We start from the raw sequence: 26,002 nt of genomic DNA on the forward strand, positions 1-26,002 counted from the left end.
TCTTGAAGAGATCTCTAGTCTTTCCCATTCTATAGTTTTCCTCCATTTCTTTGCATTGATCATTGAGGAAGACTTTCTTATCTCTCCTTGCTATTCTTTTGGAATGTCATATATCTCTCATTCAAATCATATCTGTGTTATATATGTATATGTATAATTGATTCACTTTGGTTACACCTGAAAATAGCACAACATTGTGAATCAACTATATTCCAATTAAAAAAAAATCCATGTTTATCTCCCTGAAATATTAGAACACAAAGCCACTGTCATCCAGGGAACTCTAACTATTGTACCATTGCTTAGTAAAGGAACCCCCAGCAGTCTTTAGAGAGAAAGAAGGAAGAGGAATAAGTGGTACGTAGATCATAGGACAAAGGCCATCTGCAAAGGACCCAGAGGTTAAATGAATGGTTCAAACAAAATCAAGGACAGGATATCCAAAGTGCACAATCTGATCCGACTGAGGTCAGATTTCAGATTCTCCTTTCTGAAAATTCATTTCTTTCTTTAGTTAAGAGTATTATCTTTCCCAGACTATTCTTTTCTGTAGATTCCCATGTAATACAAATTGCAAACTTTAACATTATATCTCCAAACATCATTTCATGGAATTTTAAAACAGACTACAGGTCTTGTGGGGATGAGTAAGGTATGCCAGTAGTTGTCAAATCTAGCTGCTCATTAGAAACACCCAGGGAGTTGATTGTGTTTGCTTCTTTTGTTTGTTTTATCAATACTCAAGTCCCACCCACAGAGATTTTTATTTAATTGGTGGATGGAGCACTGGCATCTGTGTTTTAAAAATCTCCACAAATAATTCTATTTTGCAGATGGTTGGAGAGAACCACCTTTAAGGAAACACTGATTTCCTCTTTCTTTACCAGATGTGCCTAAATAATACTAAGACTACGCTGCAGAGGGATGGCTTTTCACCTCTGAAATAAAATAGCACAGTGCTAAAGTGATCCATCTGTCCACCCATCCATCTATCCATCCACGTATTTATTCAGCAAACATTAATTGACTACATACTGCATGTAATATGTAGTATGCACCGTCCTAGACACCCCTGCAGCAAATCAAGCAGACAGGTTCCCATCTTCGGAAAGCTCATCATCTGGTGGGAAAGGCAGAAAGCACACTTGTCACTGAACACAACAATGAATCAATCGGCCAAATCAACTTCAGAAAATGGAAAGTGCTGTGAATTAAACACAACAGGTTCATGAACACAGAGAATGCCCTGCATGTGGGGCCACTTTGGACAAGAGAGCCAGGGGAGGCATCTTAGCAGAACGACACTTGAGCTGCAACTTGAATGATAAGCAGGAGTCTATAAAGCAGATGTCTGAGGTAAGTCTTCCAGGCTGGAGGTACAACAAGACCCCTGAGATAAGATTTTGCCTAGCGTACTAGAGGAAGATCTTCAGAGATCAGTGAGGCTCAAGTTGGGCAGCAAAGGGAACCGAGACAGAGACCATAGAGACGGGACCAAGAAGGAGCCAGAGGCATGCTGGGTAAAGTCTTTCCAGTTATGGGGAGGAGTTTGAATTTTGTTCTCATTTGTAATTGAAGATGATTTGGGATTAATTAAGTAGGGGAGGTCATCAGGATAATTTTGAATAGACATGGAAGAAAGACCTAAAGAGGTGACTCCACTCTTCTTTGTTAGTAATAACAAAGAAATGAAAGGCTACACTCTGTGTCTGAGCTTTAGAAATTTGCCTTTTTTTTTTATCCCCAGCATCTTCAGAAAGTCATCTTTTCCTATCCTGTGTGTTCCCTGTAGCAGCTCTTGGATAGACAAGCATATGAGGGAATCACAAAACTTGCATCAAGTAATCAGCATCATCTTCTAATTTCCAAATATACCCGCTTCCAGACAGACTCTCGTGTTCCCTATGCCACACATTTTTCAATATTTTGCTTTGATATTTTAAGAGGAGGAGACTCAGATATTTTTTCCATCTGAGAAATGGTCCCAAGATGATTAGGGAGAATCAGGATGAGAGAGGAGTGGTCATCACAGAGGGGAATAAGTTAAGTGGTATTATTGAACCAGTCCATACTCAAACAGTGCTGAGAGTTAGACTTATCTATTTATTTATTTTGTCTTCACTTTACAGACAAATTGACAGCTACAAAAGTATCAATTTGTAGTATTGGAGCCTAGAACCTAGATAACTTTTATTCCAAAATCAATGCTATTAACCAGTTGATCACACTTATACCTGTGAGTTGTTTCTATCCACAGTCTGATGCATGAAAGTGACTCCAGGAGAAGGTAGACAGAGACATCCATCTCTCACACTTCTGCCTCTTTTCATTCCCATGACCAGAATCACATTAGTTCACAGCATCAGAGAGAAATTTTCAGTACATATATAAAGGATCACGGGACCTGCCTCTTTCCATTCTACAAACAAGGAAACTGGGTCATGCAGCTTGCTAAAGGCAGAATCAAATCTAGGAATGAAATCTCCTCACTCTTCATGTAGTTCTCTTTTTAACACACTAGGCTGCCCTTGTGGTTGTTGTTTAGTCGTGTCCACCTCTTTTGTGATCCCATGTACTGAAGCCACCCAGGCTCCTCTGAAAGTGGAATTTCCCAGGCAAGAATGTTGGGGTGACTTGCCATTTCCTTCCCCAGGGTATCTTCCCAACCCAGGGACCAAACTTGCATCTCCTGCACTGGCAGGCAGATTCACCACTGAGCCACCAGGGAGGCCCCAGCTCTCTTGAAAATGGTCTATGCTCCAACTCAGATTTGTTCTGACTAAAGGATTGTCAGTTTCATGATGAAGACTTTGCAATCTGTTTATTTCCTGATGCCATTAATACCCAGATCCTGATCTGCTGAACAGATTAGGATTCTCTAAAACCTGCACCATACAAGAATCTGGGATATTCCAGGGCTCCAGACTATCCGTGTTTACCCATATGGAGTCAGGGGAACTACATTTAGCTAGTGCTTCTTTAACCCATAATATTTAAACCAGGTTTTTTTTTTTTTTTTTTTTTCAGAGTCATGCTTTCTTCCTGTTATCATCCTCACCTGGAAAGTCCCTCTCATTTCATTTTGAGAGAGGATTACAAAGCAAGCAGTTTGCCCAGGGCTCTTGTACTACTGATGTAATTTTTGCATGATTTTGGACAAAGGCAAGTAGTTATTTGTAAAATATAATCCACGTTTTCCTGCCTGCTTGAATTACAGTCATTCATTCATTTATCAAACCTTCTATTTAAGGCCTTTTATGTGTTGAGTATGGGGCTTCCCTGGTGGCTCAGCAGGTAAAGAATCTGCCTGCAATGCAGGAGACCTGGGTTCGATCCATGGGTTGGGAAGATCCCCTGGAGAAGGGAACAGCTACCTGGAAAGTTCCATGAACTGTGTAGTCCATGATAAGGCAAAGAGTCAGACACGACTGAGTGACTTTCACTTTCACTTTCATGTGTCAAGTACAAGGTTACGAATCTAGAACATTAAGAGATGTTAAGATACAATCCCTGCTCTCAAGGAGACAAAATCCAGTGGAGAGATTAATAGAGTAACAGATAATTTAAAAAAATGTGATAATCCACTAGAAACCTCTTGAGGACAGGTTTGCAGTCAGTTGAAGCCTATAAATATTTATACTAGGGGCTTCCCTGGTGGCTCAGTGGTAAAGAATCTACCTGCCAATACAGGAGACATGGGTTTGATCCCTGATGCAGGAGGACCCCACATGCCACAGAACAACAAAGCTCGTGTGCCAAAGCTACTGAGCCTGTGCTCTAGAGCCCGTGAACTGCAACTGCTGAGCCCACGTGCCACAGCGACTGAAGCCTGCCTACCTAGAGCCTGTGCTCCACAAGAGAAGCCACTGCAAAAAGAAGCCCGCACACCACAACTAAAGAGTAACTCCCACTCACTGCAACTAGAGAAAGTCCACGCATAGCAGCAAAGACCAGTACAAACAAAAATAAGTGATAAATAAATAAATTTTTTAAAAAATTGTATATCAAGTTGAGACAACTTACAATGATTTCTCCTCTGGGTTCAGATGATGTCCTATATGACGTTATTTTATATGTCATTTGTTTTTGCAATCTATCTACAAATGTTTGTTCTATCTTTGTATTACTTAAGTACTTTTATTTAACATATCATATATTTATACTTCCTCTCCTGAACTTACCTTGAGGAGAAGTATTGTGCCATGCATGCATCCCTGTGTGTGCATACCCTCTAAAACCAAGTTCTAAAATAACCATTGAAGGTGTTCAAGGTATATTTAATGTTTTTATTTAAAAAGGCATCATATAAGTCATCAAACTGTAAACATCAAAAAACTTTTCAGTAATGATCTCAACTGCTTACAGCTCACAAATTTGATTCCCATAATGTAGTAACTTCAATCTGGTTAGTATTAATAGCCACAGGTTTTATTTTCTATCTTTAAAAAGTATATCTACAGTATGTCATAAATCCATTAGTTAAACTGCATTATCTTAGGATCCTGTCTCTATTATACCTCATCTCCAGTGTATTAATAGCTTAAAATGTAATCCCCAACCCTCTGCCAAAAGTGTCAATCATAATTTAGCAACCAAACCACAATTTGAATATAGGTCTGACAATAACTTTGTTGGAAAGGTCTTGCCTGAAAAAGTAATGTTGCTAGAGGAAAGAAATCTGCCTGTTTTTGCTTATTCTAAAAAACTTTAAAAACTCTTGACCTGAATCCTCCCCTCTCCCATGCCAAGCTTGTCTAATCTTTATTTGCCATACTTGTATGCCATGAATGTTGGAAGTAATTGTCCACAGGAGTCTACCAAGATAGCCCTCTGTAATAACTTTAGAAATAACTTATAGGCCCACTGGTTGAGAGACTTCCCTGGTAACTCAGCTGGTAAAGAATCCACCTGCAATGCAGGAGACTCCAGTTCAATTCCTGGGATGGGAAGATCCCCTGGTGGAGGGCATGGCAACCCATTCCAGTATTCTTGCCTGGAGAATCCCTGTGGACAGAGGAGTCTGGCAGGCTACAGTCCATCAGGTTACAAAGAGTTGAATGTGACTGATCGACTAAGCACAGCACAGCAACCACTGGTTGAGAATATAGTGTCCCTCATTTATCCCCTGATCCATGAAATCTATCTCCTCCCTCTGGATGGTTGAGGCTCTTTGTGGAAATAAGCTTCCACCGTTAATAATGACTCTGCTGCTGCTGCTGCTAAGTCTCTTCAGTCGTGTCTGACTCTGTGCGACCCCAGAGATGGCAGCCCACCAGGCTCCCCTGTCCCTGGGATTCTCCAGACAAGCACACTGGAGTGGGTTGCCATTTCCTTCTCCAAATAATGACTCTAGCCCTGTGTTATTCATCAAGACAGTGACTAATCATGGCATCATTCAGTGATACTAATAGAGAGGACATGCAGGATAGTGTTTCTCTTGTCACAAACAGGTCATTCCAAAAGAAAAACAACAGTACTCTGTGCCTCAGAAGTGCTCAATATAATGGACTAAATATATAGGTTTTTTTTTAATTATCCAAAACCTTGATAGAGTGTGTCTTTTGCTAAATTATTCTAATGTTTTTAAGCCTTCTTTGCACCACTCACCATGTCATTGATCCATTGACTGTTCATGGACCTTTTTCACTATCTTCACCACACACACACCCCTTCAGCCTCATCAACATTCTCAATTATTATTTTATGAATGAAAGATCAGTGGGAGCTCCTTCAACAAAGCAGACTGAAGTGGGGTCAGGGCAAAGACAAGAACTCCTGCTTATCTGAAGATGATGTACCGGCTGGTTACCCTTGTGATAAGAGTGATTTTTTCACTGTATTCTACAAGCATCTTCAGTTTATAAATCTGGTTTATGGACCCAGTTTGCTTTCAGGCCACTACCAAAACGATCTTTTCTTGCCTTGTGTCTCTACACACATTAAATAGTTTGTTATATAAGAAGAACTGTGCTTCTGTTTTGCTCCCTCCACCTAAGAGGACTTTCCTCTTTCTCCTTTAGATTAATCCCTTCTCTTCCATCAGATATCAACTCAGATATTGTCTCAAGCCAATTGCTCTCTGCATCATCTCTAGGCATTAAATGTCCCTGTTCTGAGCACCCAGATTCTTGAGCACTTACTCTGCTGTAGGTTTTACTAATAAACACAATTGTCTTTCTCCTTTATCGGACTGTGAACTTTTAGAGATAAGAACTATGTCTTAATCTCTAGCACTTAATTCTACTGGCCAATTTTAGATGCTGAAGGAGGGGGGAAAAAAATGTCCAGAATCAAGATCTATGATTTGCCTAAACATCTATAGAAAAATAGAAAAGTTCATCAATTTTTAATAAGAACACCTCCAGGATTTTACCTAGGAACTAATTACAGTACATCCCCTACAAAGAACCTTCAAGTTGCCAACTTTCAAAACTGTGGACGTGTGTTTGCATGTGCAATCACATAAGTTAGTTCATGTGTCTGGTGAACATTGTCACACGTGTACATCCTTTACAAGTATTGTGGTTTTGTGTACTTTATTGTACAGTACCATATAGAATATAGTATTTTTGTTTCAAAGCCCAGAATGTCTGGAAGCAAGTGCAAAAGCAGTGGTGATGTAGCTGGTACTGTGCTGTGCTTTAAAAGGTATTGTACTATAAGATTGAAGATGTTTTCCTTCTTTGTGTATGTGTTTATTTTTATGTATTATTTGTGTGAAAAGCATTAGAATACTGTGCTCAATAACACAATATAACCAGTTGTGTTAGTTGGGTATCTAGGCTAACTTTGTTGGACTTAGATGAACGAATTGGACTTACGAAGGCACTCTCAGAATGGAAGTCATTTGTATGTAGGAGACTTTGTTGTTTTTGAGTCACTAAGTCATGTCCGACCCTCTGTGACCCCATGGACGGTGTAGCCCATCAGGTTGCTCTGTTCATGGGATTTCCTAGGCAAGAGTACCAGAGTGGGTTGCCATTTCCTCCTCCAGGGGAATCTTCCTGGCCCCGGGGATTATACGCAAGTCTCCTGTATCTCCTGCCTTGGCAAGCAGATTTGTTTTTAATGTTGAGCCACCAGGGAAGCCCATGCAGGTGACTTCTTGTAGTCCTATTTGATAAATATCTAAAAAGTTTCTTGATTTTCAATAAACAGGACATTAAAAGAAGGGGGGGAAAAAGGGCCTTTAAAAATAGAAACCCTGGGATTAGCAACAAGACCTCAGGCAACATGGCTGTAAAGAAGGAGGCAGAACAAAATCAACCCTAAATAAATAAACCACCCCCTCCCCAAGAAAAAGAATCACAAGAAAACTCAGAGAAGTAGACATCATATTTGAAGTCCAACAGCATTGGGAGCAAACTGACAATTATGCCTCAGTAGATTCTCAGCCCATGGACTTATTGAAGAATAGTGTAATGAACAATTGCCATAATTTGACAAAAATATAAACAAAATGTCTTTATTAATAGTATTTAATTTTTAATCAATGGAAAGGATATTCTAGGAAAATAGTCATTTCTGCTCTATACATTTTAATGATGAAATTGATAGAAATTAGTAATTTGCTCAAGGGCACTGAATTTGTCAAATGGAAGCTGGGACTTAACAAAAGTTTTCTAATCCCAAAGCTACATTCTTCTGCTCTCATAAAATATAAGGAAATATTGAATCCTGTTACAAATTTTAGGTATCTCTTTGATGAGAATCACAGAGTATATTATTTTTAACTCTAGTAAACAAGTTAATAACTATACAGTGCAGAACAAATAGTCATTTTAAATGAGCCAATTTATTTGTGTAGCTTTTCTCATAAAACATAAGACAAGCAGTCTTCATTTGACCTCAGCTGGCATTCCTTGTTTGTGTAATTATCTAATTGTGAAGGATAAGGGTGCTACACTTTGATTCAATTCTATTTGGACTTTCCCTAACTTTGGGAGGGAATAGCTGTCCACTTTCATAATTCACAGCCTGCATCTTCTCCCCACTTTCAAGGTAATCACCTTATGAAAATGACAGGGTAGTTCCGGACACGATATTGGCTTTATAGATGTACCATGGCGACACTTTTGTGATTAAAGTGAGAAGGTGAAACCAGAACACCCCTCAAAGCTCAAGCTTCAAAATTGGAAGAGCCATGTTGTGTCTAATTGACAAACTTGTGTGAGCAGATCTGGGTTCTAAGCCATTGTTGTCAATCTGTAAAAATTTACTCAAGAGGAATATTCTGAAAATTAGTTGCACCATCCTACGGAATAGACTTTGAAGCTTCAAATACAACTTTTCATTGAGATGTCACTAAAGGGTTAAGGAAGAAGTGGTATAAAACAAAATTTCCAACCATTTCAACTTCATTTTTGACATGCCTTCTAAACCTTGCACATTTTATTTCTTTCCTATATTGAGTGACTTTTCAAGTGGTCCTGCTGTGAGCCAGTAGAATTACTAAGAGGTTTCTGATTTCATAGCTATTTTTTATTATATTTGGAAGCTGGTCTTAAGTAGAGCTAAAACTCCAGGGCCACTATTTTAGAGTAGTAAAGATTGACATCTAAATTATGATATAAGGAAAGTACCAAGCCACAGCTTTCATTACATGTAGAAAGAGGTAAAAAAATGAATTTATCTCTAGAAATGTTGGCTATTTGATGTCTTTGAGAAATTTTTGAGTCTATTAGATACCATACCTCAGCAATGAAATTATAATAGACATTTGGCTAACATCTATTACTCTTAGTTAATTCCCAGTTCTAGTCCTTAAATTTAGTTTTAAATCTCTCTCTCATCCTGAATAAAATATGCTGGCATATGATTTAAGAGTCTAAAGTAGATTATATAAGGATTAGCAGTGGTCAATGATAAGACATAATGCAAAAAACAATTGTTGCAAAATTAAGGGGGAAAGGAATTAGACAGCTTTTGATTCAATCCTAGACTTCATTCACAGAAACAAGGAGTTTATAGTCTACTCAAATCTAAGTAAAATAGTATGAATTAGTTTTATTTTTTTGTATGTGTGAATAAAGCCCAGGTAAGTTAGGAAACACGTCTAAGGTCATTCAGCTAGGATGTATCAAGATATGCGTCTAGGATGAGTTTCCTCCCATTCTTTTTCCTTGTAAGTTATTTTTATTTATTTTTCAAAATAAAATTTAAATAATATCTCTTAAGATAGCCATCTATTACTACCAGTGGCCAATATAACACAGACATCCAAACTCTATTTCCATAATAGTTTGTATGTTCATTTTCGAACTTATCAAACATAATAATGACAGTTCATTTCTCAATTTAACCTGCTACACACTAATTCCATGGAAGTAAAACTGATAATGAGTTGGGTGGCATCACTTAAGGGGATTTAGGCCACAATAGAAATTCCCTCTGGCTACCTATATTGCCAAACATCTATTCATCCTAAAACAAAACCCATATTTAGCTTAAAAGACCAAAGTAGAAAAGGGTTAAAAGTCTAAGACACCATGCCAGTATCATAGGGGAAGTGGGATAGAACACAGAGAGACCAACTCCCAGCTGATTGAATTTGGGCTGAGAAAGTGAAAAAGCAAGAAAGTAAATGCCTTCCACTATTGTGATCCAAAGTGGGTATGTGTGAATAGAGGAGGGGCATAGCACCTCCCACTTGATTCTCTTATTTCTTTGAAGACAGGTAGTGATAGAATGCATTAGAGAAGGAAATGGCAACCCACTCCAGTGTTCTTGCATGGAGAATCCCAGGTACGGAGGAGTCTGGTGGGCTGCCATCTACGGGGTCGCACAGAGTCGGACAAGACCGAAGCGACTTAGCAGCAGCTTAGCAGCAGTGATAGAATGGGCTTCCTAGGTAGCTTAGTGGTAAAGGATTTGCCTGACAATGCAAGTGTTGCAGGAGATTTGGCTCCAATTCTTGGTTCAGGAAGATCCCCCGGAGCAGGAAATGGCAACCCACTCCAATATTTTTGCCTGGAAAATCCCATAGACAGAGGAGCCTGGCAGACTATAGTTCATGGGGTTGCAAAAAGTCAGACAAGACTGAGCAACTGAGCGCACAGTGATAGAATACTGCCTTGAAATCTACATGCATCAAAATTTATTCAAAACACATGCTATAATCAGTATAGGATCCTGTATTGTTTTCTGGTTAATTCACTATACAGTATCAGCCCTTGATTTGCTGCTGTTAGGACCAATACCATTTATGAGGGAGGAACAGAGAGCAATGATTCCAAGGATATATTGATAGCATCAAGGTATAAACATAAATACATTCTGAGAGTATCTCAGAGTATGTAAGAATGAGATCATGAGTAAGTCAGTACTTTCTGGAGTTCGTTCTGATTAGGTGCTGACTGTGGGTGTCTGTGAAGAAGGCAATGGCACCCCACTCCAGTACTCTTGCCTGAAAAATCCCATGGATGGAGGAGCCTGGTAGGCTGCAGTCCATGGGGTCGCTACAAGTCGGACACGACTGAGCAATTTCACTTTCACTTTTCACTTTCCTGCATTGGAGAAGGAAATGGCAACCTAGTCCAGTGTTCTTGCCTGGAGAATCCCAGGGATGGGGAAGCCTGGTGGGCTGCCGTCTATGGGGCCACACAGAGTCGGACATGACTGAAGTGACTTAGCAGCAGCAGTGGGTGTCTGAGAAGGCTAGAGTGAGAATAGGCAGATGTCTACACATCATAAGGACACCTAGCAAAGCCAGGTCTTCCTCCATATTGCCAGGCTAATTGTACCTTGAAGTGCTGCTGTTACCTTGTATTTCTATTGGGGGTGTGTGTGAATAGAGGGAGGACTAGAGTGGAAGAGTACAGAATGACCAGTGACTTCCCTGGCCATAAATGCCACCAATAACACAGTATTTACACTCTCTACCATGTATGGAAACTCACCTGGCCTAACATACTATAACCTACATACTTTATCTCATGTTATCCTTCAGGCAGTCTGGTGAAATTGATTATTATCATCTCTATTTTACAAAGACTACTGTATCCCAAGTAGAGAAAGTGGATTTCCCGGCTTCATAGAACTAACATGGAACAAAGACAGGACTGAAGACCAGTTTCTACCTTTGAAGCCAACTTCATGTGATACCAGCCCTGAGGCCATACTTCCTGGTCTCCTTTTGGCTTGCCCCTCCTCCAGTTTGCCACTTTCAGCATGGCAGTCTCATGAAATGACAGGTTTCTGAGGGACACAGAACTGTCTTGATTAACATGCATCAACATAATGTGAACATATAAAATGGTGGCACAAAAAGTTTTTTTGGAGATGGCGACGCAGTGGCTATGCTAATGCCAGGCTTAAATTAGTCTGTTTAGAAAGTCTAATGTCTTCAACGCTGATGCTATTTTGGTGGCAATAGGAAAAATGGCTATGTGTTTCTATGTTTCTCAATTTACTGTTGAATTAAATATGGAGAAATAATCTTCTTCCATTCTCCCCCAACCAAGGGATACACACATACATACAATTAACCATTCATGATCAGGGTCATGTTTTGTGTATATTCTTTTGTTAGCACCAGTCTTTAGACAATGATAATATTACCCAGGTATTTTTGGCTAATGTTAGATGTTGGGACAAAAAACTAAAATTGTTTCCATTAAAAAAGCATCACTTGCATATTGCTTCATAGTTCCTGATAATGTTAATTTATCCCCAATTTTGTAGGTATCTTTTACTTCTACTAGCATTGCAGGCACCTAGCACAACCATTTACCCTCACCTGGAATACTATAGCATTTTGTCTTTGTCCATACATAATTGTTAATGTTCATCAATCCTAAACCTAATCACTTTAAAAGTATCCTGGTTTGGGACTTCCCTGGAGGCCCTGTGGTTAAGAATTTGCTTGCCAGTGCAGGGGACATGGGTTCAATCCCTGGACTGTGGAAATTCCACATCATGGGGTAACTAAGCTTGTGCACCACAACTACGGGGCCTGTACCCTAGAGCCCTGAAACTAGAGAGTAAGCCCTGCTTGGTGCAACTTGAAAAAGCTTGTGTGTAGCAGTGAAGACCCAGCACAGTCACAAATAAATGAAAGTTAAAAAAAAAAAAAAAAAAGTATCCTGATTTGGTTTTCCCAAATTCTAAATACCCAGAACTCAAACTTCTGTTAAGAATACTTTATAGAGTCCAAGCTCACTTCCACTTGCCACCAACAGGCCAATAAATCCAAGAGATGAGGTGTTGAGACAAGGAATACAAATTTATTCAGAGAGCTGGCTGAGTGAGAAGATGGCAGACTAAGGTCTCAAAATAGCCATCTTGTCCTGGTCACGTTCTTTTATGGATCCTAGATGGGGGGAGATGAGTAAACAAAGTAAAAAGAGCATTTAATTCTTGCAAACATCTTCTAGAATGGCAAGCTTCATGCAGGGGGATGTGTTAGTTTCACATCCTCATAGTCATTTCTCAGGTGGTGTGAAATGGAATATCTCCTGTCATATCAATAAACAAAGATGCCACAGCTATCTGTGATTCTGAAGAGATAAGCCACACTGGTAAGCAGCTGACAAGGGCTGCCATTTCCCACACAAAGAACTCAAGAAAATCAGTCTTTCATGGGTAGACAGGGTCAGCCTATCTCCTTGTGAGCCAAACAAAGGTACCCTGCCCCAAGGGTCAGGGGAGGGGAGTGGGCAGGGCTCTCTGAGGCAGGACACTATAATAACAGAAGTGGCAAAATAAGAGCTAAATTCATGGTGGCAGATTCAAGTTAACACTTCCCCAGTAACAATAGGAGAAGGTAATGGCACCCCACTCCAGTACTCTTGCCTGAAAAATCCCATGGATGGAGGAGCCTGGTGGGCTACAGTCCATGGGGTCGCTAAGAGTCGGACACGACTGAGCCACTTCACTTTCACTTTTCACTTTTCATGCATTGGAGAAGGAAATGGCAACCTGTTCCAGTGTGCTTACTTGGAGAATCCCAGGGACGGTAGAGCCTGATGGGCTGCCGTCTATGGGGTCGCACAGAGTCGGACACGACTAAAGCTACTTAGCAGCAGTAGCAGCAGTAACAATACTTGGAGAAGGAAATGGCCACCCACTCCAGTATTCTTGCCTAGAGAATCCCATGGACAGAGGAGCCTGGTGGTGTGCTGTCCATAGGGTTGCACAGAGTCGGACACAACTGAAGTGACTTAGCATGCATGAATGCATTGGAGAAGGGAATGGCAACCCACTCCAGTGTTTTTGCTTGGAGAATCCCAGGGACAGAGGAGCCTGGTGGGCTGCCTTCTAAGACTGAAGCAACTTAGCAGCAGCAGCAGCAGTAACAATACCATTGTACAGTTACTGTGTTACTTAATATTGTTAAATAAACTTAGCATTGATCTTGATTAAGGTAGAGACATAATGGAGACATGAAAATGGCTTCAGAGATAAAGATATTCTTTTCAAGTATTTCTCTGCTTCCTGAAGGACAAAATAAAATCCTTCAGGTTGTGAGTTCTCTTTCTTCATAATCAGCCTGTTAGTATCTCCCTATGCTTCCATTATCTCAATTGTAATATATATTCTTAGACATTATTATCCTAATGTATAATATAGATTATAGCTCTATCCTCTAAGCCTATCATCTGGCAATGTGACTTGTTAAGCATTCAGAAGTATTTGGAATGTGGAATTAAACAAAAGAAGCAAGTAGCTATCAAATGACTACATGTAAAAATGTCTTTGACACTTTGTTTGCAATTAAAATACTTCTAAATATACCTAGTACACTTCTGCATCCAATTAAAAAAAAAGAAATGCAATTGGTAAAATTTTATTTTATTTTCTATAAATAGGTATTCATTTAGTTTTTACCCCCTGAGAGTCTTCAATTACAACCAGTTTCTATATATTGTCACAGTTCATAAAATATGCCCTTTAATTTATTAGCGCTTTGACAAAACAGTTTAAAAATAAACGGATCCATTTTTGCAAACTATTTCTTTTTGTTTGTTTGTTTCTCTTTTTAAAACTAGTTTTTCTTAAACAATATTGCTCCAACTGTTACAGAAACCAGTACTCGAGAAACCAAGCACCACACTTGGAGAGTTGGAGAACTCAGGTTTATTACGCTGGCGGGCCCAGAGGAGTTAGCACGCCAAGCTCTGAGCCCCGGACAAAGGGATTACAGAGTTTTTATAGACAGACTGTAGTGGGCAGCACTAGCTGTAAATAGGCTGTTTAAACTAAGGGATTTCACACGTGGGAACAGCAGTCAAGATGGGGAGGGGCATGCCTGGCCTGGATAGGGATGATTAAGCAGGTGTGCAGGGGCTGGGCAATTGCAAAGAGCAGGACAAAGATGAATGAGATAAACTCCAGTTCCTAATGTTGCAAGTCCCCACTTTCTGAGACTATGTGACCTACGTGATCTAGACTTTGCAAGGGGCAAGCTGAGTTACAGAGGCAGAAGGAGAAGGAGATTATGTAAAATTTTAACTTTTCCTCTTCACAACCATACACAGACTTTTGGCGAGAAATCAGTACGGAACTTCCATTTTAACCAAGAGTTAATCTCTTTGTCTCTTTGTGACTTCCCTGGCGGCTCAGACAGTAAAACATCTGTCTACAATGCAGGAGACCCAGGTTCGATCCCTGGGTCGGGAAGATCCCCTGGAGAAGGAAATGCAATCCACTCCAGTACTATTGCCTGGAAAATCCCACGGACAGAGGAGCCTGGTAGGCTACAGTCCATGGGGTTGCAAAGAGTCAGACACGACTGAGCAACTTCACTTACTTACTTACTTAATCTCTTTGTGTTGATTAAAACGTCTTTTTTCCCTTGAAACCTCAGTAAAATGAACTGAAGGCAAAGATGTCAAAATGGGTTTATAAATTATAAAATCTCTGGTTCAATCTATCAGTTAAACAGTTTATTATTTTCTAATGAGAAGACACTATCACTAATAGGTCAAACATTCTCTCATCCTCATGTTATTTTCTCTTTTTTTGTGTGATGGTAAATACAGTGTTGTTATCTTTGGACAGGATGACAGCTTCAGGCAAGAGATACAACTCCAGGGACTAGCACTTTAATTTAAAAAGCCAAGAGGAGAAAACACAAGAGGAAATCAGACAAGGCAAGGCTGGAAACAAAAGCTGCATTTATTTCACAGTCAAAAGGTGGACAAGGAGCCCCTGCTAATCTCAAGCAGACTCCAGAGGTTGTACTTTTAATAGCAAAAACAGAGGAAATAGAATCAAATGCCAGAAACCTCTTTAGTAAGGAGTTGAAGATGTTTAGTGTAAGATGATACCCAGGATATTACTTTCTGGATCAAATGTATAAGGGAGAGTTTTCTGACACTTTGGCTATAAGAAATTACTTTCTCTTACTTTCTTTAAAGGAAGGTGCTTATAAAGGAAAAACAGTAGTATGTCTTTCATGCCTCTGTCAATAAACAAGCATTTCTGAGCACCTACAAAACCGTAAATATAGGAGGAAGACAGTAAGGTACAGAGACAAAAAGTAACCTTCTAATTCTAGTTTCTAGAACAGATCATTTGGAGGTAACCAAGTACTTGTGTGGATGAGATATTAATATTGGACCACAAACTCTTAAAAACCTATATACAATTATAATGGTATATGGTCATATATGGGGCTTCCCTGGTGGCTTAGCAGTAAAAAATCCGCCTGCAAGGCAGGAGACAGAGGAGGCACATGTTTGATCCCTGGGTCAGGAAGCAGAAAGATCCCCTGCAGGAGGGCGTGGCAACCCACTCCAGAATTCTTCCCTGGAGCATCCTTTGGACAGAGGAGCCTGGCAGGCTACAGTCCACAGGATCACAAAAAGTCGGACATGACGGAAGGGACTGAGCAAGCATGCAGGCACATAGCCATGCATACCCCGTTGTCTCAGTGACTAGAACAAGCTTGACAGTACTCACATGTATTTCTTGAACTAAACCACTAAAAGGTATGTGAAATAAAATCTACATTTTATGGCAAGGCAAGACAAATTTAAACAAAAAATTCTCTGACCTTTGGCCTCCTCTTTGCCTGCACTGTGCATTGAGTATCTACATTATGCATCAACCAGACCTCCATCAGCAGAAATAGCTCTTCAACTGTGAAGAGCAACATTCTCCTAGCATCTAACATTCTAAAATATAACATCCTCTCTTGATCTTATAAGGGGTTGCATGGCCCATCACAATGATGTTTAGATCTGGATTGTATAAACTGTCAATAATACATCATTTGATGTTTCTAAAAACTTACATAACTGTGCCTTGACTTCTAATGGGCAGAACAGTTCTCAGAGCTTTCTGAGATGCTCTTTTCAGATTATAATCCTCAAATTTGGCTTAAGCAAAATTTTCCATTTCTTTCTTAGATCGACTGATTATTATTATTATTATTTTGTTTTTGATCAACAGATATGAGGAAGAAAAACTTGGAGTGCCTGGGAATATTTAGGAGGGCCAGGACAACTTTATTCAAAGGCAGTGACTTTTTTTAACTTAGTCTCTTGCCTGGAAAATTTCATGGACAGAGGAGCCTGCAAACTATAGTTCACGGGGCTGCAAAGAGCTGGACATGACTGAGTGACTGAGCACACACACAGATAAGGAAGTAAATATTAAATGTAGAAAGAAGGTGATCTGGTTTGATCAGAGACAAAGCAGTATAAATAGTGATATCAAACTTGTTCTATGCTCAACTGTTTGTAAAGAGAAAAATGATAAATGGTGGTGGTGAAGAGAAGGAGGGTGAATATGTTGGTGGTGGTGATGGCGATGATTATGTTGTTTATAACAAAATCCTCACTATTTAAAATTTTTTTCTGTTGGCTTCAGTGACTGTGTTAGACTGTTTGCAAAGTTGGAAACTATTCATTAATCTTCATAAACATCCAGTAAAGTAAATGCAGTTCCCAGGACAACCTGTCAGCATTTTTTAAAAGCCTAGGGGAGAATCTCAGTATAGTTACATGGGTTAAATAAAGTAGTATCTTTCAAATTTGGGGAAATAAATTGTATCAATTCAATATGGAAACCCTGGTTATCTATCTCAGGGTAATTAAATGTTCTGAATGATATACGTGCATACTTTTAAAAAATAAGAATGGAGGAAAAAATAGATGCTGATGTAAAACACTACTCTTTTGCTAGAAAAAATAAAATGTGGATTTAAAAAGTAATATAAAAAGCCTTTAGTGGTGAAACATTTGCAAAATATATAAATTCTATATCAACCTTTCACTTTATTGTCTCCAAATTTAAATGACTTAAGACCTCATAAATGAACATGATGCTAGACCCTAAATTTGCTGACTATCCTCCAAGTCTTCTAGGCTCTAAATTGCACCACAAGTATACGTAGTCTTTTTCCTCTTTGTTCTGGAATCAATAGCTCATGTGTAGGTCATTGTTTATGAGCTAGTCAGAGAAGTTAATTAATTTTTAGTTAATATCTAAACAACTTCTCCACTTGTGTTATCTTTGTTACAAATTAGCAAAGTAATCGAGAGCCCCTGACAAGTATTCAATAACTTTACTTCAAAATCCAACTCCTCCTTCTCTTCCCTTGCCTAATATTGATTCTTTCTTACTGCAGCCTAGATCTTACTATGGGGAGGATTTACCTGCATTTCTTTATTACCTTTGACTCTCTGCTTCTCAGGAATGCAGAGCTAACTAATGAGACTCACGTTTTATTTCAATTAATAACATTTGATATTTAGAAGTGGTTATAGAACAATTGCTGGAGAAGGGAATGGCAACCCACTTTAGTATTCTTGCCTGGAGAATCCCATGGATAGAGGAGCCTGGCAGATCACAGTCCATGGGATCAGAAAGACTCAGACACGACTGAGTGAATAACACACACACACACAGAACAAATGAGGAGGCAGGAAACTTTCTCATATACCTCCTCTCTTATTTGTTTTCACCATGACTAAGACCTTGCATTAGTGTGACAGATTTGTTAAAACTGATGAGTCAGTACCTTAAGTGAAGTCCATAGTTTACATTAGGGTTCACTTTCTATTATACATTATATAGGTTTTAATAAACATATAACGGCATGTATCCCTCAATACAGGATCATATAATGTTTCATGATCCTCCTACAAATCCCCCGTGTTCCAATTATTCATCCCTCCTTTTCCAGATGGTGCAGCGGTTAAGCACCCACTTGCCAATGAGGGAGATGCAAGGGACACGGGTTTGATCCCTGGGTCTGGAAGATCCCCTGGAGGAGATCATGACAACCCACTCCAGTATTTTTGCCTAGAGAATCCCATGGATAGAAGAACCTGGGGGACTACAGTCCATAGGGTTGAAAGGAGTCAGACACAACTGAGTGTGCACCACACACTCTCACCAAAACTCTGGCAACCACATATATTTTTACTTTTTTTCCTTTTCCAGAATGTCATAGAGTGGTATCATATGTTACATAGTCTTTTTAGACTGGTTTCTTTTACTCAGGTCAGTTCTACTCAGTTCAGTCACTCAGTCATGTCCGACTCTTTGCAACACCATGAACTGCAGCACGTCAGGCCTCTCTGTCCATCACCAACTCCCAGAGTTTACTCAAACTCATGCCCATTGAGATGGTGATATTATCAAATCATCTCATCTTCTGTCATCCCCTTCGCCTCCCACCTTCAAACTTTCCCAGCATCAGACTCTTCTCAGATGAGTCAGTTCTTTGCATCTGGTGGCCAAAGTATTGGAGTTTCAGCATCAGCATCAGTCCTTCCAATGAATATTCAGGACTGATTTCCTTTAGGATGGACTGGTTGGATTTCCCTGCAATCCAAGGGACTCTCAAGAATCTTCTCCAACACCACAGTTCAAAAGCATCTATTCTTTGGTGCTCAGCTTTCTTTATAGTCCAACTCTCACATTTATACATGGCTACTGGAAAATCCATAGCTTTGACTAGATGGACCTTTGTTGGCAAAGTAATGTCTCTGCTTTTTAATATGCTTTCTAGGTTGGTCATAACTTTTCTTCCAAGGAGTAAATGTCTTTTAATTTCATGGCTGCAGTCACCATCTGAAGTGATTTTGGAGCCCCAAAAAATAAGTCTGTTGCTGTTTCCACTGTTTCCCCATCTATTTGCCGTGAGCTGATGGGACTGGATGCCATAATATTAGTTTTCTGAATGTTGAGTTTTAAACCAACTTTTTCACTCTCCTCTTTCACTTTCATCAAAAGCCTCTTTAGTTCTTCCCTTTTTACCATAAGGGTAGTGTCATCTGCATATCTCAGGTTATTGATATTTCTCCTGGCAATCTTGATTCCAGTTTGTGCTTCATCCAGCCCAACGTTTCTCATGATATACTCTACATATAAGTTAAATAAGCAGGGTGACAATATACAGCCTTGTCATACTCCTTTCTCTATTTGGAACCAGTCTGTTGTTCCATGTCCAGTTGTAACTGTTGCTTCTTGTCCTGCATACAGATTTCTCAAGAGGCAGGTCAGGTGGTCTGGTATTCCCATCTCTTTCAGAATTTTCCACAGTTTATTGTGATCAAAGGCTTTGGCATAGTCAATAAAGCAGAAGTAATTTTTCTGGAACTCTCTTGCTTTTTCAATGATCTAAGGGATGTTGGCCAATTTGATCTCTGGTTTCTCTTTCTTTTCTAAGTCCAGCCTGAACATCTAGAAGTTTATGATTCAAATACTGTTGAAGCTTGGTTTGGAGAATTTTGAGCATTACTTAACTAGCATGTGAGATGAGTGCAATTGTGCAGCAGTTTGAGCATTCTTTGCCTTTCTTTGGGATTGGAATGGAAACTGACCTTTTCCAGTCCTGTGGCCACTGCTGAGTTTTCCAAATTTGCTGGCATATTGAGTGCAGCACTTTCACAGCATCATCTTTCAGGATTTGAAATAGCTCAACTGGAATTTCATCACCTCCACTAGCTTTGTTCAGGGTGATGCTTCCTAAGGCCCACTTGACTTCACATTTCAGGATGTCTGGCTCTAGGTGAGTGATCACACCATTGAGATTATCTGGGTCATGAAGATCTTTTTTGTATAGTTCTTCTGTGTATTCTTGCCACCTCTTCTCAATATCTTCTGCTTCTGTTGGGTCCATAGCATTTCTGTCCTTTATTGAGCCCATCTTTGCATTAAATGTTCCCTTGGTATCTCTAATTTTCTTGAAGAGATCTCTAGTCTTTCCCATTTTGGTGTTTTCCAGTTTCTTTGTGTTGATCTCTGAGAAAGGCTTTCTTATCTCTCCTTGCTATTCTTTGGAACTCTGCATTCAAATGGGTATATCTTTCCTTTTCTCCTTTGCTTTTCACTTCTCTTCTTTTCACAGCTATTTGTAAGGCCTCCTCAGACAGCCATTTTTCTTTTTTGCATTTCTTTTTTTTGGGGGATGGTCTTGATTCCTGTCTCCTGTACAATGTCAGGAACCTCTGTCCATAGTTCTTCAGGCACTCTATCAGATCTAATCCCTTTAATTCTTTTACTCAGCCTTTTTTATTTTTTTATTTTTTTTATTTTTAAACTTTACAAATTGTGTTAGTTTTGCCAAATATCAAAATGAATCCACCACAGGTATACATGTGTTCCCCATCCTGAACCCTCCCCCCTCCTCCTTCCCCATACCATCCCTCTGGGTCATCCCAGTGCACTAGCCCCAAGCATCCAGTATCGTACATCGAACCTGGACTGGCAACTCGTTTCATACATGATATTATACATGCTTCAATGCCTTTATCCCAAATCTTCCCACCCTCTCCCTCTGGAACAGAGTCCATAAGACTGTTCTATACATCAATGTCTCTTTTGCTGTCTCGTGTACAGGGTTATTGTTACCATCTTTCTAAATTCCATATATATGCATTAGTATACTGTATTGGTGTTTTTCTTTCTGGCTTACTTCACTCTGTATAATAGGCTCCAGTTTCATCCACCTCATTAGAACTGATTCAAATGTATTCTTTTTAATGGCTGAGTAATACTCCGTGTATATGTACCATAGCTTTCTTATCCATTCATCTGCTGATGGACATCTAGGTTGCTTCCATGTCCTGGCTATTGTAAACAGTGCTGCGATGAACATTGGGGTACACATGTCTCTTACCCTTCTGGTTTCCTCAGTGTGTATGCCCAGCAGTGGGATTGCTGGATCATAAGGCAGTTCTATTTCCAGTTTATTATAGGTTCCTCCATTTGTTTTCATAGCTTGAGAGCTCATTTCTTTTTATTGAATACTCCACAGGGTGGATGTTTCACAGTTCCACAGTTTATCTGTCCACTTATTGATGAATATCTTGTCTTTTGCAGTTTAAGGTAATTATGAATAAAACAACTGCAAACATTTGTGTGCAGGTTTTTGTGTGAACATAGGTTTTCAACGAACTGGGTAAATACCAATACGCATGGTTGCTGGGTCATACTTTAAGAATATGTTGAGCTTTGTAAGAAATAGTCAAACTTTCTCCCAATGTGGCTATATCACTCTGCAATCCGTTAGAAATGAATGTGCATTCCTGTTGCCCAATACCCCCCCCCAGCACTAGCCGTTGTCAGTTTTTTGGATAATAGCCATGCTATTGTTTTTTAGTGGCATCGCATTGTTTTAATTTGAAATTCTCCAGTGACACCTGAGGTTGAACGTTTTTTATGTGAGTATTTGCCATCTATATACCTTTCTTGATGAGATATATATTCATATAACATCCCAGTTTTTACTATTTTAAAATAATTTTTTTTATTTATTTATTTTTGGTTGTGATGGGACAACATTGCGGGATGGGCTTTCTCTAGTTGGGGCCATTGGGTGCACAGCTTCCCACTGTGGTAGCTTCTCTTATTGCAGACCACAGGCTCTGTGCACTCAGGCTTCAATAGGTGTGGCATATGGGCTCGGTAGTTGCAGCTCCTGTACTCCAGAGCATAGGCTCAGTAGTTGTACAAGAGAAAGATAAATGATCCACTAGAGAAATGGGCAAAGGGCACAAAATACAAATTAACAGAAGAAATGCAAATGGGTAACATCGCAAAAGTGTATTACTTTACTAGTAATCAGTTCAGTTCAGTTCAGTTCAGTCGCTCAGTTGTGTCCGACTCTTTGTGACCCCATGAATTGCAGCATGCCAGACCTCCCTGTCCATCACCAACTCCTGGAGTTCACCCAAATTCATGTGCATTGAGTTAGTGATGCCATCCAACCATCTCATCCTCTGTCGTCCCCTTCTCCTCCTGCCCCCAATCCCTCCCAGCATCAGGGTCTTTTCCAGTGAGTCAACTCTTTGCATTGAGGTGGCCAAACTATTAGAGTTTCAGCCTCAGCATTAGTTCTTCCAGTGAACACCCAGGAATGATCTCCTTTAGGATGGACTGGTTGGATGTCCTTGCAGTCCAAGGGACTCTCAAGAGTCTTCTCCAACACCACAGTTCAAAAGCATTCATTCTTCATCACTCAGCCTTCTTCACAGTCCAACTCTCACATCCATACATGACCACTGGAAAAACCATAGCCTTGACTAGACGGACATTTGTTGGCAAAGTAATATCTCTGCTTTTTAATGTGCTGTCTAGGTCGGTCATAACTTTTCTTCCAAGGAGTAAGCGTCTTTTAATTTCATGGCTGTGATCACCATCTGCAGTGATTTTGGAGCCCCACAAAATAAAGTCTGACACTGTTTCCACTGTTCCCCCATCTATTTCCCATGAAGTGACGGGACCAGATGCCATGATCTTTGTTTTCTGAATATTGAATTTTAAGCCAGCTTTTTCACTCTCCTCTTTCACTTTCGTCAAGAGGCTCTTTAGTTCTTCTTCACTTTCTGCTATAAGGGTGGTGTCATCTGCATATCTGAAGTTACTGATATTTCTCCCAGCAATCTTGATTCCAGCTTGTGCTTCTTCCAGCCCAGTGTTTCTCAAGATGTACTCTGCATATAAGTTAAATATTATTATTATATTTTTCCTCTATTTGCTTTTGGGTTTATTTGCTCTTCTTTTTTTGGCTCTTAAGATTATTTGAAATTTTTTCTCCTACCCATTATGAGTGAATATAGCACTATAAATTTCACTATCAGCAGTGTTTTGGCTATGTCTCACACCTTCTAATGTTATATTTTCAATTTTGTTCAGTCTGATGTATTTTTCAAATTTCCTTTAAGACTATTACTTTCATAGAGGAATAATTTTAAATTTTACTTAGTTTCTTAGTTTTCAAATGTTTAGTTTTTTTCCCGTTATCTTTATTGTGATACAAGAGCGTATGTTATATGATTTCAATTCTTTTAAATTTGCTGTGATGCATTTTATAACTCATAATATATCAGTTATGTTGGAACTTGAAAAGAATGCATGCCTTGCTTTTGAGTGGAGTGTTTTAGAAATATCAATTTAGAAATCATCAATCCTGTTGGTTGACGATATAGTTAAGTTCTTTTACAACTTTGCTGCCTTTGGGTCCAGTTAGTTTCTTAATTGAGTTAGGGTTATTCAAATCTCAAATTATAATTATAGATTTGTCTATTCCTCTTTCCAGCTCTATCAGTTTTTGCCTCACCTGTTTTGTTGCTCAGTGTTTTAATTTTATTTATTTATTTATTTGCTGCATACAAGTTTAGAATTATTATGTCCTTTTAATGGATTGACCTGTTTTCCATTACATAATGTCATTCTGTCTTCAGTAATTTTTTCCCCCCTCTGAGTCTACTTTATCAGATTTTAATACACCTTCTCCTGTTTTCATTAATGTTTGGGTAATGTATCTCTTTTTGTCCTTTTACTTTCAAACTGCCTATTGTTTTATATATAAACTAAGTTTCTCATACATAGTAGACAGTTGGATTTGTATTTTAATTCACTGTGCCAATCTTTGTCTTTTAATTGGTGAATTTAAACCATTTTCAACTAATCTATTTATTGCTCTGGATGGCTATTTTATTTTTGGATTCTATGGGTTCTCTTTTTTATTTTTCTGTTTTCTTTTTCCTGCTTTCTCATGGGTTACTAGAAACTTTTTAGAAATCCATTTGATTTCTCTATAGTGTTTATGAGTTTTTGTCTTTGTATGAATTTCTTAGTGGTTGCTGAAGATGCTACATTATATGTTTATACACACACACAGAGATTTTATCACAGTCTACTGATATCATCATTTTACTAAACTGAGCAAAATGTACAAACCTTACCTTCCTTTATGTTTCCTTCTCTTACTTGTTTTTAATGTAATTTCTTAAATGTTTATTCCACATACACTTAGAACCACATCAGAGAGTGTTTTAAATTTGCTTCAATTGCCAAAACAGTCTATAAATATTTATCAGTTTGTGAAAATGCACAATTAGTCACTTATTTTTCTTAAAAAAAAAAGACTTCAGAAATAATATGTTAAATTTTATGAACTTTGATGGCATCCCTGCATATCTTTTCAGTCATTCTTCTGTAAGCTAAAATTAAAATGATGAATATTGGTCCATTATTCCAAGTCATACTTTAAAAAATTGTCACTGAATGATGTGTTCCTTTACTTTCAGTTGTATCCAGAGACCAATTAATGTTTTAAACTTTCTTCCATTTTCTACTTTGCCATTTATATTATCAGAAATAGTTTAGGAACAGATATCATGTACTTTATTCTACCCTTGAAGACTCTGAGAACTAGTAGTTTGTGAATGATGGATGTGGAACACATAACCCAGGTTCCTGGGAGGGAAAGTTTAAAGTCCATCACTTTCTAATGTCCCCGTGTGGACAGAAACTCTCTAACAGAAAATAGAGAAAGAAGTGTCAGCTATAACATCAAACTCAATGGGCAGCCCTGTTGGCCATGGGGGTCAAGGGTCTCTGTGGTATCATTTACAGACCATTTACTTTGTTTAAGACACATTTATCACACAATAGGTAGGTGAGGAAAGAGTGAATCAAAGTTTTTTTAGAAATGATAGTTGCATCATGAACAGAGGCAAAAAAAAAGAGAGAGAGAGAGAGAACAAATACTTAATAGCAACCTAAGCCAAGTTCACAGAACTTGCCTTCTTTTTTCATTCTTGTGTGTAGCCTTAGAACTATTTTCCCCTTTTCACCAAAAAGGAAACTGAGACTCAGATATTAGTTAAATTCCCAAAGAATATATATAAAATTTACATGTAATTTTTCAATCCTCCATAGCTGGTCTCCATGACATGTGAAGCAACACAAAGCTGAGTCAAAGAAAAGTAAACCACCTCCTTAAGAGGTGCTGCTACACAAGCATATTTGGAAACTAGTTGCATGAACAAAATATTATAAAGAACTGCAGACAATTAATCAGAGTCTTAATACTGGGTCATTCTTCTTTGACTAGAAAGGACCAGGTCTGAGTCTTAAATAGAGGGTAAACGTGTGGCAAGAAGAAATGAATATAAGATGATATTGAAACTAAATAAGACACCACATAGAGTTGTTGATAAAAATGCTTGAATAGTAACAGAAACTAACATTTATTGGATGTTTACCATGTTTGTTTCCCTTTATCTACACAATAATAAAAACAGGAATTGTATACATTTTATGAAAGTGAGCTATTTGAAAAGATTAAAAAAAAAAAGTGGAAGGTCCAGGGTTTCAACACAATATTTGACAGTCTTGTCACAAGCGTTTGGTCTTGACTGAGGGTTTGCTAAGGTGATTACAAGAACTTTAATGGCCACAGAAATCAGCATATATCAAGATTATGTTCTTGATTGCATTCTAATGGGATTAGATACGATTGTCCAGGTAGTGAGAAAGCTTTTATGGTATTTGAAAATGTAGTGACATTGTCAAAGATAAATCTGGTGACTGTTTGAAGCCTGGATTTTAGAAGAAAGTTCCTGAGCACAGAAAATGAAGTTAGGAGATTACTGAAGTACTTCGGATGACTGCAAGAAAGAATCTGCCCTAAAGTGGGATTAGTGGTCAAGGAAAAGAGAAATGACAATGGGGAATACTTTGCAAGTAAATGAGATGCATAGAATATAGACAAGAGAAGGACAGGAAGAACTATCTGTTTCACTTTTCATGTCCT

The sequence above is a fragment of the Bos taurus genome, chromosome 18, assembly GCF_002263795.3.
Source record: "Bos taurus isolate L1 Dominette 01449 registration number 42190680 breed Hereford chromosome 18, ARS-UCD2.0, whole genome shotgun sequence".
In the NCBI taxonomy this organism is placed as follows: Eukaryota; Metazoa; Chordata; class Mammalia; order Artiodactyla; family Bovidae; genus Bos; species Bos taurus.